General features: G+C 49.1%; 1 long non-coding RNA gene across 1 annotated transcript in view; it reads left to right on the top strand.

Moving 5' to 3' along the window:
• LOC146860309 (uncharacterized) overlaps positions 1–12970 on the top strand; it is a 126231-nt gene extending 113261 nt beyond the window's left edge. The window contains exon 3 of the long non-coding RNA XR_014979131.1: positions 12873–12970. This is a non-coding gene — a long non-coding RNA (uncharacterized LOC146860309). The remainder of the gene's footprint in view (positions 1–12872) is intronic.
• The last annotated feature ends 441 nt before the right edge of the window (positions 12971–13411 follow it).

Raw genomic sequence — 13411 nt, 5'->3', positions numbered from 1 at the left:
ATGTGAGGGCAATGACAAGATGGCCACTGCTTCCAAAATGGAACCCGCGTAGTTGAGCAGAATAACGTGTACACAGTGCATTCATAGCTAGAACGGCACATAAAACACTCGTACGTGCCGCATTTACCATTTGCGGTTCGCTAATACCAAGATAGACAGAGGTAGGGCCCTGTCCCCTACGCGGTTCCGAATATCAAAGTACGACAGCAGTAATATTAACCCACATATCTCCTAACTCTGGCGCGTGATCCTCGTGACGGATCTTCGCCCACAAGGGTTGAGGAACTACATTACCCATCAACATATCTATGTCAGCTAAATTCATAACACACGCATCAACTGTCTGAGACAGCAGGATTTTTACGGGGGTCAGGCAAAGTCTGCTTAAGAGCCAGGACCTCAGCTCTCTTCCAAGGGACATGCACCCACACTCGCTGAAAATGAGCCGGTGCAGCCGCAATACCATGAGCGGCATCAGCCACAACTGCCTCTCTCCATACACGGGGAACCTCTCTCATAGGATACTGCTTCACTTTTCTCCTAATTGAAGGGTCAGGTTCGAACAATGACTGAGGTGGAAGTCTAGACCTAAAAGTGAGTAGTGTCTCTACCGCTTTCTCAACATCGGAACCCACTATCGTCCCTTTAGCAAATTCAGACTGAACATTAAGCAATTCCAGTGGAATTGAACCCAACTCATTATCTTCCCACTCCTGACAAAGGAAGGTACACATGACATCAAAAACATACCTTTGTTTTGGTGCCTCCCACTGTAGGAAGATATCCATAACCACTTGTGGACTGTACTTCGAGGTATTCGAAACCCATATGTGAGCAAGGAGATCTAACACTGCCTGCTCTTCGGGACCAGGGAGCTGACTACGTCTCTGCTTACGTTCAGAAACAGGGGTCATATTCAGTGACCCAAAGAAAGGAGACAAAAGACTAGTGACAGTCTCAGTCATTCGTTGCCGAGCAGAAGGAGAAGAAGTTGACATGGGGACAGGAGACAAAGTGTTTTGAGGTGACAGAGACGTAGGGACAGAAATAAGAGAAGTCGAAGATAAAGGAGTGTAATGCAAAGGAGTTTGAGGCAAGGCTGGTGGCAAGGCTGGCGGCCCTGGAGGGGGCTGCGCCGGGGGAGGAAGAACCACCTGTGAAGCAACGTGTGGCTGAACAACAACAGGGGGTTGAACGACAACAAGGGGTGCAACAACTGGAGGTAACGGAGGTGCAGTAGCACCCTTCACATAAGGGGGTGGTAATCTCAGTAAATGTGACATCAAAGGATCCTTTTCAGGGTCTATAGTCACATTTGAAAGGGGAGGTGGCAAAGCCGGGTAACATTTGTCAATGGCCATGCAATGTTGTCTATCTGACACTTCAATCGCACGATCTTCTTCATCTTCCTTAAACTGCATAGCAGCTTGCATTACCAATATATTCCTTTCCTTCCTATCTCTCTTAGCTTGCTTAATTTCTCGCTGTTTGGCTTCCTTACGCCAAAGGCGGAAAGAGTCAAACATCGCCGGCCGGGCTTTCTTCTTAAATAGCGCAACTTCTAGGTTATCTAAAACATCTGATTCAAAACTATCATGTTGGGGCCATAGTAAAACACCATCTTTCCTTGTATAACGGACCCATACTTTATTAAAGGTAATGGGACCTACACCATGCTTTGAATAGAGTTCATAAGTTGGAGTTCCAACCGGAGGTATCGGACACGAGTCCTCCAATCGGGAATCCCTATTACAACTACAACAAAACCATTTCCTAAATTTGCTAAAACCAGGCATCTTTTAGCTCACTAGTCTTGCTTCAAACTTCAAGGGGTTATCAAAAATGATACACCCGCAAATATACGAACCCCCTGGCTTCGACTATTGCAATGGCCGAATCAAAACCAAGAAACAAAACAAAGTCGTGGGAGCGACCCACTTATACTTAACCAAAATGTCTGTCACGCCACCAGAAGACCGTATAACGTCTCGCCTTACAAATCATCACAAGAGGGTCCAAGACAGGGTGACAGTCAGGGCACCAGTCCTTCGCAGCCGTCGGAAAGGGGAAGCCTCGCAGAAAAATCTTCGGTCCACGTCGACATGCAGGGGTCGATGAAGAGGTGGCCGTCCTCCAGAATTTCCTCACGGGGCTCCTCACAATCTTCGGGCTTGGACCAGTACCGCTAAAGTCACCCCACGTTGGGCGCCAGTTGAAGAACCGGGGTTTAACCCAGCGGCTTCAGGGACACGCCTAAGATCTTCGAGTTCACCTGTCTTGGTATACAGAGACACGGAATACTTCTGGATGGCATCAGAGACCAAGTTTATTAGCTGCAGCTAGTAACAGTGATCCTAGAAATACATCACGGTGTAAATTCTCAGGAGACTGCTCATTTTACTAAGGCGAGACGTCTCCTTTTATACCCAATATTCACATTATAAATGTACACCCACTGCACAAAATTCTAGCCAATAAAGTAAATTTTCAAACAAAGTGTCACATAACAAAAACTCAATTTACAGTATCCCAACCCAAAAGTTAATTATTAGGAATGTCCCAAATTCAATCTCCACAAGCCGGACAAACCTATAATTGAAAGCATAACCCATGTAATGAAGAAACATAAAAAAAGGAAACAGTAACAGATGCTGAACAAGATAAGGCATGTGCAAGGAAACTAAAAGTTAACCATGTCCTGAACATTGATTGGCAATTTCAGACAAAGATCGATCAGGGAAATTGGCTTTGCGGGGTCAGTTTCAGGTGCAGAGGTCAGTTTCTTACAGTTCATTTCGAGTCAAAAAGAAACCTAGTTAATGTATACATGAACTTAGAAGGCCAGGCCACTATATTCGCCAGGCTACCTTCACAGGCCTACATGAGGACAACACAAAATGGTGGCACAGAACAAAATGGAGTCAGACTCGAGAATTACAGAACCTCAGTAGCTTCCAGGGAGTAATTGCCACAGCTGGAGGTGTCTCTTAAAGTGCACTATTGCGCTTTTTTTAACTCACTCCTTGATGCCATGTTGCAGAGGATACACCACCACATAAAGTTCCACACAACACCACAGGAATTGCAGCAAACTAAATATGACTTTTATCAGATAGACCATTTTACCCACGTAATTGGTTGCATTGATGGGGGCATGTACCCATCTTTCCCCCCTCAGTGAATGAGTACATTTAGAGGAACAGAAAATCATACCATTCATTGAACAAACAAGTCATCTGCAATGCCAACAGCATCATCACAGACATAGTGGCTAGTTTCCCTGGCAGTACACATGACTCCTACATCTTCAGACACAGTGGCATACACAGAAGTCTCCTTGCGAGTGAATTAGGAGGATATTTGCTTGGTAAACAGATGTAATACTGTCTTGCAGACTAGTCCGCCATAGTGACACATAGCAGTGACTAATGTTATTGTTTGTAGGTGATAGCGCATACGCTGGGCGCTCCTTTATACTGAGGTCATACCTGAATCCAAGTACCCCGAGTGAGCAGCGATATAATGCCGCACATATCTCCACACGCAACGTGATTTGGTTTACTTAAATCTAGGTTCCGCTGCCTACATAAAACTGGTGGTGCAGCATCATGTCCTGGAACGTTAATGGCTTCCTGGACCGCTTTAAACGCATGGCTGTCCTCAGATATGTGCAGCGCTTAGGGGCGGACATCTTACTCTTACAGGAAACCCACCTGCTGGGTAATCACTGCCCCTTCTTAACGCGGTAAGGCTATGATAGAGTGTGGCACTCGGGATTTACAAGGGGTTCCCGAGGGGTGGCGATCCTGGTGAGGCGCTCCCTTCCTCTGGTGACTGTCCAAACGACTCTTGATGCACAGGGCACTTTCGTGGCCCTCAGCGGCACACTCAATGGCAACCCGCTTAACCCATTGTCCCTTTATTCTCCCCCCTCGATACTGGCGACGATTTTAGCAAAGTCCATTGACCTCCTGGCGTCTCTGCCCCCTGGTCCCACATTCCTTGGGGGCGACTTTAACGCGGTCTCATCACCTGACCTCGACACAACAGGCCCTCCATCCCCAGGTAGATTTGCACAAGCCAAGCAGCTGAGGTCTTGGTCTGCATCACTAGGTTTATGCGACGCCTGGCAACTATGGCACCCTCACTCTAAACAATTTACAAACACCACAGCGGCACACCATACACGGGCACGCATTGATGCCATTTTCGTTCCTTCGACGGACTGTCTTCTGATTAAGGACGTCTTGCTTCTTCCGAGAGGTATCTCTGACCACTCGCCAGTGATGATCCGTGCAGGTCCCCTCCCCCCGCCTCTGTCCGGCAAACATGGAGGTTAAATGCCTGGTTTCTTCAGGAGAGGGATTTCAGGAAGATGGTGAAGCGAGAGCTAAAACAGTACTTTCTCTCCAATGAGGGCTCCGTGCCCTCCCCAGGCACCCTATGGGAGGCGGGCAAGGCCACGATTAGGGGGGTCGCCAAGGGCCAAATCAAGCTCCAGCGACAAACCCAATTGGAACAGATTACCTTGCGAGAGGCGCAGGCGCTGCGCCTCGAACGTGCCGCGGCCCGACCACCAGACGCTTCTGATACGAGACTTCTGACCCAGCTACGGTCGGAGATCAAGCAGCTTTCGCTGGACGTGGCCAAACTCCTTTGGTGCTCCTCCGTGACCAGGGTATATGGATGGAGCGACAAGAATGGCTCGCTCCTTCACCGCCTGGCTACGTACCCAAGGGTGAACCGTATAATCCCTGAAATAGCGGCACCAGATGGGTCACTGTGCCGTGCCCCAATGGAAATGGCTCAGGCCTTTGCCGCCTACTATCGTAGGCTATACGAGGCCCGAGCCCCAACCCTGTCCCTTATGGACCTGATGGATGTGGAGGGTGGCCACCTTCCGTGTGTAGATGCCGCCGCACAAGCCGAACTGGACTGTCCCATTTCCCGTGAGGAAATTGGAGACGCAATCGCTCTTGTTTCATCTGGCAAGACACCAGGCCCAGATGGCCTTCCTCAAGAATACTATGCCCACTACCAGGATGTTCTCATCCCCCACCTAGACGCACTGCTTCGCAAAGCTGTGGAGAAAGGCTCCTTCCCTCAGGAAACGGACATAGCCACCATTGTGGTCCTTTTGAAATCCCAGCCCCCTCGCCACAGTGTGCAGATTACCGCCCCATCTCCCTCATCAACACTGAGGTCAAACTGTTCGCCACCCTCCTTGCTCAGCGACTCAAACCCCATCTGTCTACGTTGGTCCACCCCGATCAATGCGGGTTTATGCCCTCTCGCGGCACTCCGCACTGTCTTCGCAGACTGCACTCAGCCTTGGCCCATCGCCACCTCCTCACCCCATACCTTGCGCTTCTCCTGGTAGACTTTGAGAAGGCCTTCGACTCGGTGGACTGGGGCTTCCTTCAAGATGTTCTTGAAATGATGGGACTTGGTCCCCATTTTCGGGTCATGGTCAAGGTTCTGTACGCCCTCCCGAGGGCCCGCGTTCTAGTCAACGGGGTCCAGTCGGAGCCCTTCTCGGTCTGTAGAGGGATGAGGCTGGGTTGTCCCCTTTCCCCTCTGCTTTTTGCTTTAGTGATGGAGCCCTTGGCATCCTTGATGCGGTCTTGCGATCGGATGCGGGGATGGGAATGGCCCAGCGCTGAACCGGATAAAATCGCCCTCTACGCGGATGACATTCTCATCAACTTAGCAGGTCCTCCCGGTCTGGCTCCATTGTCTTCGTATCTTGCAGTCCTTCGAACGGGCCTCAGGCCTCCGTTGAATCCCAACAAATCGGTCCTGGTTCCCCTTCACCTCTCCCGGGAATGTTTTGACAGGCAGTCCGAAATACCTCTACATTGTCAATCATTCAAATACCTGGGGATCTAGGTGACCTTGCTGCCTGAGCTCAGCTGGGTCCTCAATGTCACTCCACTGGTGAAGCAAGCCAAGGCGGATCTCCAGCGGTGGCAGTCGTTGCCCCTCAACCCCATGGGGAGGGTGGCCCTTTTCAAAATGATGGTGCTGCCCCGCTTCCTTTACATGCTTCAGAACACCCCCATGTGCTTTCCCAGGGCCTGGTTCCGTGAACTTGACGGTTTAGCCAGCAAGTTCTTATGGGGGAAGGGTAGGTCCAGGTTAGCGCTCAGTACTTGCAGGATCCCCTCATTCGACGGGGGTTTGGGGATGACTCACCTTTATCTATACTATTTAGCCACGCGACTTCTCTCCATACATGACTGGTTCAATGGGGGGTGGTCCGATCCGGCCTACAGGCTCGAACTTGGGGAGCTGGGCCTTTCCAGAATCCAATCCTTTCTATATGGGACCCCGATTCCTTCCCGTCTTCTGGAGGTGACGCGCTCTGTGTTACTGGCCTGGCGGGCAGCACAGTGGCACACCAACTGGACACACACACTGACCCACTGTACACCTCTGTGGCACGGGACCTGGCTCAGGGAAGTGACCGGGCTTCAGGGCTTTGAAGCTTGGGACCTCATAGGCATCACGCAGCTGGGGGACGTTTGGGTGGGGGATCATATGCGATCCTTCGAATATCTCCAAACCAGGTACTCGCTGCATCACTCGCAATTCTTTTGCTACCTCCAGCTGGGGCATGCCCTATGCTCACACCTCGCAACAGGTACACGGTTGCCAGACCATAGCCTGCCTGAAGCCCAGATTATGTTTGGCTACGTACCCAAGGGCGAACCGTATAATCCCTGAAATAGCGGCACCAGACGGGTCACTGTGCCGTGTCCCAATGGAAATGGCGCAGGCCTTTGCCGCCTACTATCGTAGGCTATACGAGGCCCGAGCCCCCACCCTGTCCCTTATGGACCTGATGGATGTGGAGAGTGGCCGCCTTCCGTGTGTAGATGCCGCCGCTCAAGCCGAACTGGACCGTCCCATTTCCCGTGAGGAAATTGGAGACGCAATCGCTCTTGTTCCATCTGGCAAGACACCAGGCCCAGATGGCCTTCCTCAATAATACTATGCCCACTACCAGGATGTTCTCACCCCCCACCTAGACGCACTGTTTCGCAAAGCATCGGGGTGGCATTTCCCGCATTTACCACACACTGATTAACAACACCCCGACTTCCTTGGACCGACTGCGGTCGCAATGGGAGGACTGGGTGGGCCCCTTGGAAGAAGAGGACTGGCGAGACGCCCTCATGGCCCCTAAACGGTCGCCACCTCAGCTAGGCTGCACTTGGTGCAGCTCTACCATCTACATGCCGCATAGCTCACCGCTGTACGCCTTCACTGCGCGGGGCTTAATCCGTCCTCAGCCTGTACCAGGTGTGGCCATGACCCCGCTGACTTCCTCCACATGGTTTGGGCCTGTCCCCTCCTGGCAGGATTTTGGAAGGGCATCGAAGAAGAACTCTCTGAGGTTCTAGGTTGGGGGTTCCACACGACCCTAAGCACACGATCCTGGGCATCACTGATGGGTTGGACGGGTCAAGCAACAAAAAACTGTTCTTCACCACAGCTATGGTGGTGGCCAAAAGAGACATTGCGGCCTCCTGGAAATGCCCTGAACCTCCAACTGTGGGGCGTTGGCGGAATGGGGTGGACTGGTGCTTCACACAGGAGAAAGTTATGTATGCGGCATGTGGTTGCCCCAAGAAATACTGCAGAATTTGTGGGAAGTGGTTGGAGGGGGGTCTAATCATGGGGGGTTTAAATGTTTCCATCTCATTTTTGCTTTATTAATGTCTGTACATTGGGTAATGAGAATTTGTGATTGTATTCCTCGATAATTCAAATACGGTGCGGATTGGCTGGTGCACTTCTTCTGTAAACTGAATAAAAATGTGTTTATCAAAAAAAAAACTGGTGGTGCATTGCAGTACAGGCCAGATACCTGCTGCAAAGTAGTCACCACATGTGCCATGTTACACAACATAGCCACTAATAGGGGAATACCCCTGGTACAGTCTAACAGCAAGCCAGAGGAAGACAATCAACCAAGCCAACCACCACAAGCGACATGCGGTCCAAGTGCAGCAGAGGGGAGACAGAAATCACTCAACATTTCTTTTAAGGTGGGTATTCACGAGACAACACAGTAGGTGCTCAACGGTTTAATGTAACAATATAGTGGTGGTGTTAATGCACACATACCAGGTGCAGACAACTGTAGCTTGAAGAAAGTAAATTATATCCCATTGCAATGGAAATTACAAGTCAGTACAAACAATGTTCATGCTGTTGGTTACCTCACCAGAATAGTACATGTCCATGTTTTCACGTTTTCCACCCACGCACTCCCGAGGGCCTCTCAGTTGGCTCAGCCACATCCTTTGTTGAGCCTTCTGTGCCAGTATTGCTCCTAGTGCTGATCCTCCTGGGATTTGTAACAGGTGCCAGTAGGCTACCGAGGCTGGAGGCCTCCTCACTATCACCCCCTCCAAGAACGTTGTTGCCACCAACTGCAGCAGTCTGGAGTTGTGCCACTGCATTGGTGACCTGGATGAGGCCCCTGGCCACATCCCCGCAGCAGTGGCTCATCTCCACTTGCAGGCCCTTCGACTGCAGAAATGGACGGACCTGCGCCTCATTGTTACCTCTGTTGGTGGTGGGGGTGTATGGCTAGCCTGTTGTGTAGGAGTTTCTGTTTGGCTCTCTTCCTCACTCTCCAAATCAGGCAGTGGTGGGATTATTCTCCTGGGTCGAGTGGTTGCAGGTATGGGTGAGGATGCTGGCACTTCTGATTCCTCCTCAGACTGTGCTTCATGTCCCTGTGAGTCGTGGACATCAGCCACGTCACTCTCCTGCGCAGCTGCATCTGTGAACAGTGCAAGTTCAGTATTTTTGTTGTACATGTATGTGACAAAGCGCATGCCATTGTTTAATAAAGTTATTTTGTCACAGACAGAGTCTAGTTTAGTCACTTCTTTGCTGTAATCTGCTGCACTTAAGCTGTTATGATCCTTCTTTGCCTTACCCTTACATTTGTCTGTAAACTACTCCCATAATGCCTTTGGAAGTTGCAAGTAAAATGTGGACTGTACTCAGGGTTACTACACTACGCATGATCTGCATTGGTGGCCATTTTAGATAGATGTAACATTAAAAGATATTTTGCTAGAATCTTACCTTGTGAGGTTCCAGCCTGTTCAGAGGTGCCTATCTGGGTGATGCCGACAACTGCCTCTGGCTGCAGTGTGGATTCTACCATGTCCTCAAAGGGTGTGTTGCCACGTTCCACAGATGGTCCCCCTCCAGTTTTTTTCGCCTCTGCAAGCCCTACAGCCACCCTCTCTTTTGCTCGGCTGCGCAGGTCATACCAGTGCTTGCGCAGGTCGGAGATTGAGTGTTGTGTGCCCCCCCACTGCATATACCTTAGATTGGATAGCCAGTCAAATCTTTCTTTTTACTGACTCTGTAACCTGCAGAGACAGTTTTCCAAAGAGTTTATCGTGGGCTCAGCACCACTTCCTCAGTGAGGATTTCCAGTTCTTTTTCGCTGAATTTCAGCTTCCTTTTCCTTTCTTCACCTTTCTTGTCCCCTTTGTCTGTAGCCATGCTGTTGTTTATACACAGAATCTGCTTCCAAAACAGCTTGTTCCTGCTCAGCTCAAACAGTCTGCCTACTCCTCTGACTCACTCTGTGAACAGGTGTGTGCATTCCCAGATTCACTTCCTGGTTGTGATGTCATCTAAATGCAGCAATATGGTTAAATCGCTATTTGCGATTCGATATTTGCGGATTCAGTATTAGCGATTCGGTGATAGTGGAATCGCTATTTCAGACAGCGATTTTTACCGAATAGCTAATTTATTGTGAAATTATTGATGAATTTGTTTTTGCGATTTCTTAAAAATCGCTATTAAGGAATCGCAAAAATGATTCTTGATGCATGTGGTCCTCTGTCTCCTGATTCTCATCAGTGACCAACTGCATGGACATATCTGCCATGTCACAGAAAAGTTTCAGGCGGTTTACTTGGATCATCCTCTTGGGGTGCCTGCTAGTGCCCAGGTCTGCCAAATAGGTGATCTAATTTTTCCTCTCAAGGACAGAGTAAGGGCCACTCCATCTGTCCTGGAGGGCCTGTGGTGCCACAGGCTCCGAAAAACCACATCTTCTGCCCTGGTTGGAATTCCACCAGTTCAGCCTTTTGGTCATACCACAGCTTCTGGAGCTGTTGGCTGGCCTCAAGATTTTTGAAGCCTTTTCCATGTACTGGAGCAGAGGCCTAGCACATAATCCACCACATGTTGTTTAGGTTTATGGAGAGGCCTCTCCCAACCTTAATTTACAACAGCAAGTGGTCCACTGACAGGATGCTCAAACGGAAGCTCAAAGGGGGAAAACCCTACTCCCTTCTGTGGCACTTCCCTGTAAGCCAAAAGTAGGCATGGAGAGAGGATATCCCATCTCCTTTTGAGCTTTTCAGGAAGCCCCATGATCATGCCTTTCAATGTCTTGTTGAATCACTCAACAAGGCAATTGGTTTGTGGGTGGTAAGGGGTAGTGAATTTGAAGTTCACTCCACACTCCTCCCACATGTGTTTCAGGTATGCAGACATGAAGTTGGTACCTCTGTCTGACACCACTTCCTTAGGGAACCCTACCATGGTAAATACACCAATCAGGGCCTTGGCTACTGCAGAAGCTGTAGTAGCCCTAAGAGGAATTGCTTCAGTATATTTGGAAGCATGACCTACTACTACCAGTATGAATTTGTTTCCTGAGGCTGTTGGTGGCCCAAGTGGACCCACTATGTCCACACCTACCCTTTCAAAGGGAACCCCAACCACTGGTAGTAGAATTTTCAGCACTGGCCTAACAGGTGACACATGAGCTGATAAACCCCTTCACTTTCTGGGACATCTGGGGCCAGTAGAAATGGCTAACAAGCCTTTCCCAAGTTTTAGTCTGACCCGGGTGCCCAGTTAGGGGGATGTCATAGGGCAATGTGAGTAAGAACTCTTTATACAGCTGAGGCATTATCACTGTCTTAGTGGCACCAGGTTTGGGGTCTCTGGTAGGGGTGGGCGGAATTTGCGAAATTCACTTTCGCAAACTATCGCGAAAATGCTGAAAATCTCCGCAAACACGCGGAAATACCGTGAAGACGTGGAAGTTTTTTTCCCGCCTGTTCGCAGTATTTTTTGCGTGATCGCGGCTCACCAACTTACCCATGCGGTTGCTCACGGGCGCGGCCATCTTGTTTTCACTTGACCCGCCCTCTCGCGATGCTTACTTCCTGTTCCGGGTCGCGCATTGCATGTTTGCGCCCGTTCGTGGTAGATATTTCCTGTTAGCGAACGCTTTTACTTGATCGCGTTGCTTTTTGCTTGCTCGTGGAGAAAATATCGCGTAAACTTGCGCACGTGGTCGCAATGGGCACGGCCGTCTTGTTTTTCACTCTATTGCATGGTTCTGGGGCCTGATTTTGAATCCTCCCTGCATCTTTTCAATCCTTTGTTTAAAGCCACTTTTTTTTTATCTTTCTTATTTATTATTTCTCTAACTATTTTCCTGCTTCTATATTTTTGTTTTTTGTCTACTTTTTTTTTGTTTTTTAGCTACTTTTTCACTCTTTCTATTGCCTGCTATTTATTTCCTTTACTTCTTTAATTGTATTACCTTTTCTTTCCCGCCCCGTCCCAGAACCATGTCAAAGGGTAGGGCTGGTCGTCGCAGCCAGAGCCCTGACCGCCTTCCTTGCGGTAGGCGGCGCCAACAAGGGGTGCAGGCACGGGCCTTATTTGGGGAGGTGGAGTTGGCTGCACTCATTTTCTTTGTGCAGCGCCACCTCCCCTCAACCCTGGCAGCAGGTGGCAGGCCTGGGTCCGGGTACAGCTTCCGGGAGCATCGGCAGCGGTGGGGGAAGGTGCGCCGGGCAGCGTTGCGCTGCTCTGGGGTCCGGCGCACACAGACGCAGTTGACGCACCGGTGGTCCGACAGCCTGGACCGTGAGCAGGACCTGCTGGACCTGCTAGGAGTGGAGGTCCCGGGTCTTGATGAGTAACTATTTAATTATTACTACTTTGTGTCTGTTCTTCTGCTCTGTGTTATATATTGCGTATATCTTTTTTTTCTTCCAACCAGCTAGAATGTTGCTGCTTACATTCCAGGTTAATTACGTTTAAAAGTCTTCTGTGATTATGAAACAGGTGCTCCTCTGCGCTACTACTAATCTTACTTGTTTGCAACTTTGCGTTTGCGCTCGCTTAGCGTGATTATGTAAGAGTTTATTTTAGAGAAATTACGTTACGTAATGCTACAGTGACTCTAGTCCACTCCTTACTTTGTCCTGTCACTAAGAGATAGGGGCGGATTGATACTTAGGTTTAGGTACTTTGTATGAGTTTCTAATTTGTTAGTGGTATGCGTGATGCCCCCTCAGTTACGTGACGTGCTGCTAGTACGCCTGTCTTTATTAGAACCTTTTCTAGTTTGTTCAATGAGTGGTGGTAATTGGCTTAGCACTAGCAGAACATCAGCATCAATCAATCAACCCAAAATTTGGTGTATACAAAAAATGTAGTCATGTGTCCTCCATTTGACCATATGCATTGTTGAGGAATAAAAGAAGTGGAAATGCATACTTAATGTACAATTGGCATGCCTGGAATAGGTGGGCTAGGTCGGGTGGTACGTCGTACTTAGGCTTAGTTGTAACTTAGTATTCTGGAATCAGAATGGAAGACTGGATTATTGTTGATAAATAGTAACTTGAGTAGTCGATCCGCAAATCCCCCGATACTACTTGTTGAACAGATGAGATCGGTCAATTTAGTTATTGTTGTTTACATAAGTGTTTTTTGACCGTTCTTTAAAAATATTTTATTTGTTTTACACCATCCATCAATGTTTGTCTCTTTCTTATATCTTTCCTGTTCATCAGCACCCAGGGACAGACAAACAGGGAGTGGGCAGTCGGCGGGACAACAGTCAGAACACCACCACCAGGAGGACACCAATGAGGGCTCCTCTGCTGGCCCCAGTAAGTCTTCTTGTTTTCAATAATATTTCTTATTCCATAACTTTTACTGCACCATATTTTCACGAACTATTGTTTCAGTTTCCCAATGCTATTTTTTACCAACAATTATACTTCGATCTGTCCGGTTTCAAAAATCTTGTTATCCCTGCCTCTGCTATGATGACTCTCAGTACTACTACTACTATCAGTCTGTCTGTACTGTAGTAGCTAAGCTTGCCCAGTTGGCCAGTGCCACTCTTTATTTGAAAGGTTGTAATAAAACTCAGATTCACCAGTAGCTCTAGCCATTGAGTCCAGTCCTTTGGGTCGTCCTCTTGTACTACTTGTGTTTTCTAGGCGCACTACCGACCACCATTGCCGGGGCCAGCGAAAGCAACGCAGAGGGAGAGGATGCGGCAGTTGCTGCAGATACCGACGATGGAGCGGTAGGGGGAGTGGCA

This window comes from Triturus cristatus, chromosome 3_1, assembly GCF_964204655.1.
Source record: "Triturus cristatus chromosome 3_1, aTriCri1.1, whole genome shotgun sequence".
NCBI classification, from domain to species: Eukaryota; Metazoa; Chordata; class Amphibia; order Caudata; family Salamandridae; genus Triturus; species Triturus cristatus.
The sequence above is the reverse complement of the archived record's forward strand: the minus strand, read 5'-3'. Positions and strand labels throughout refer to the sequence as shown.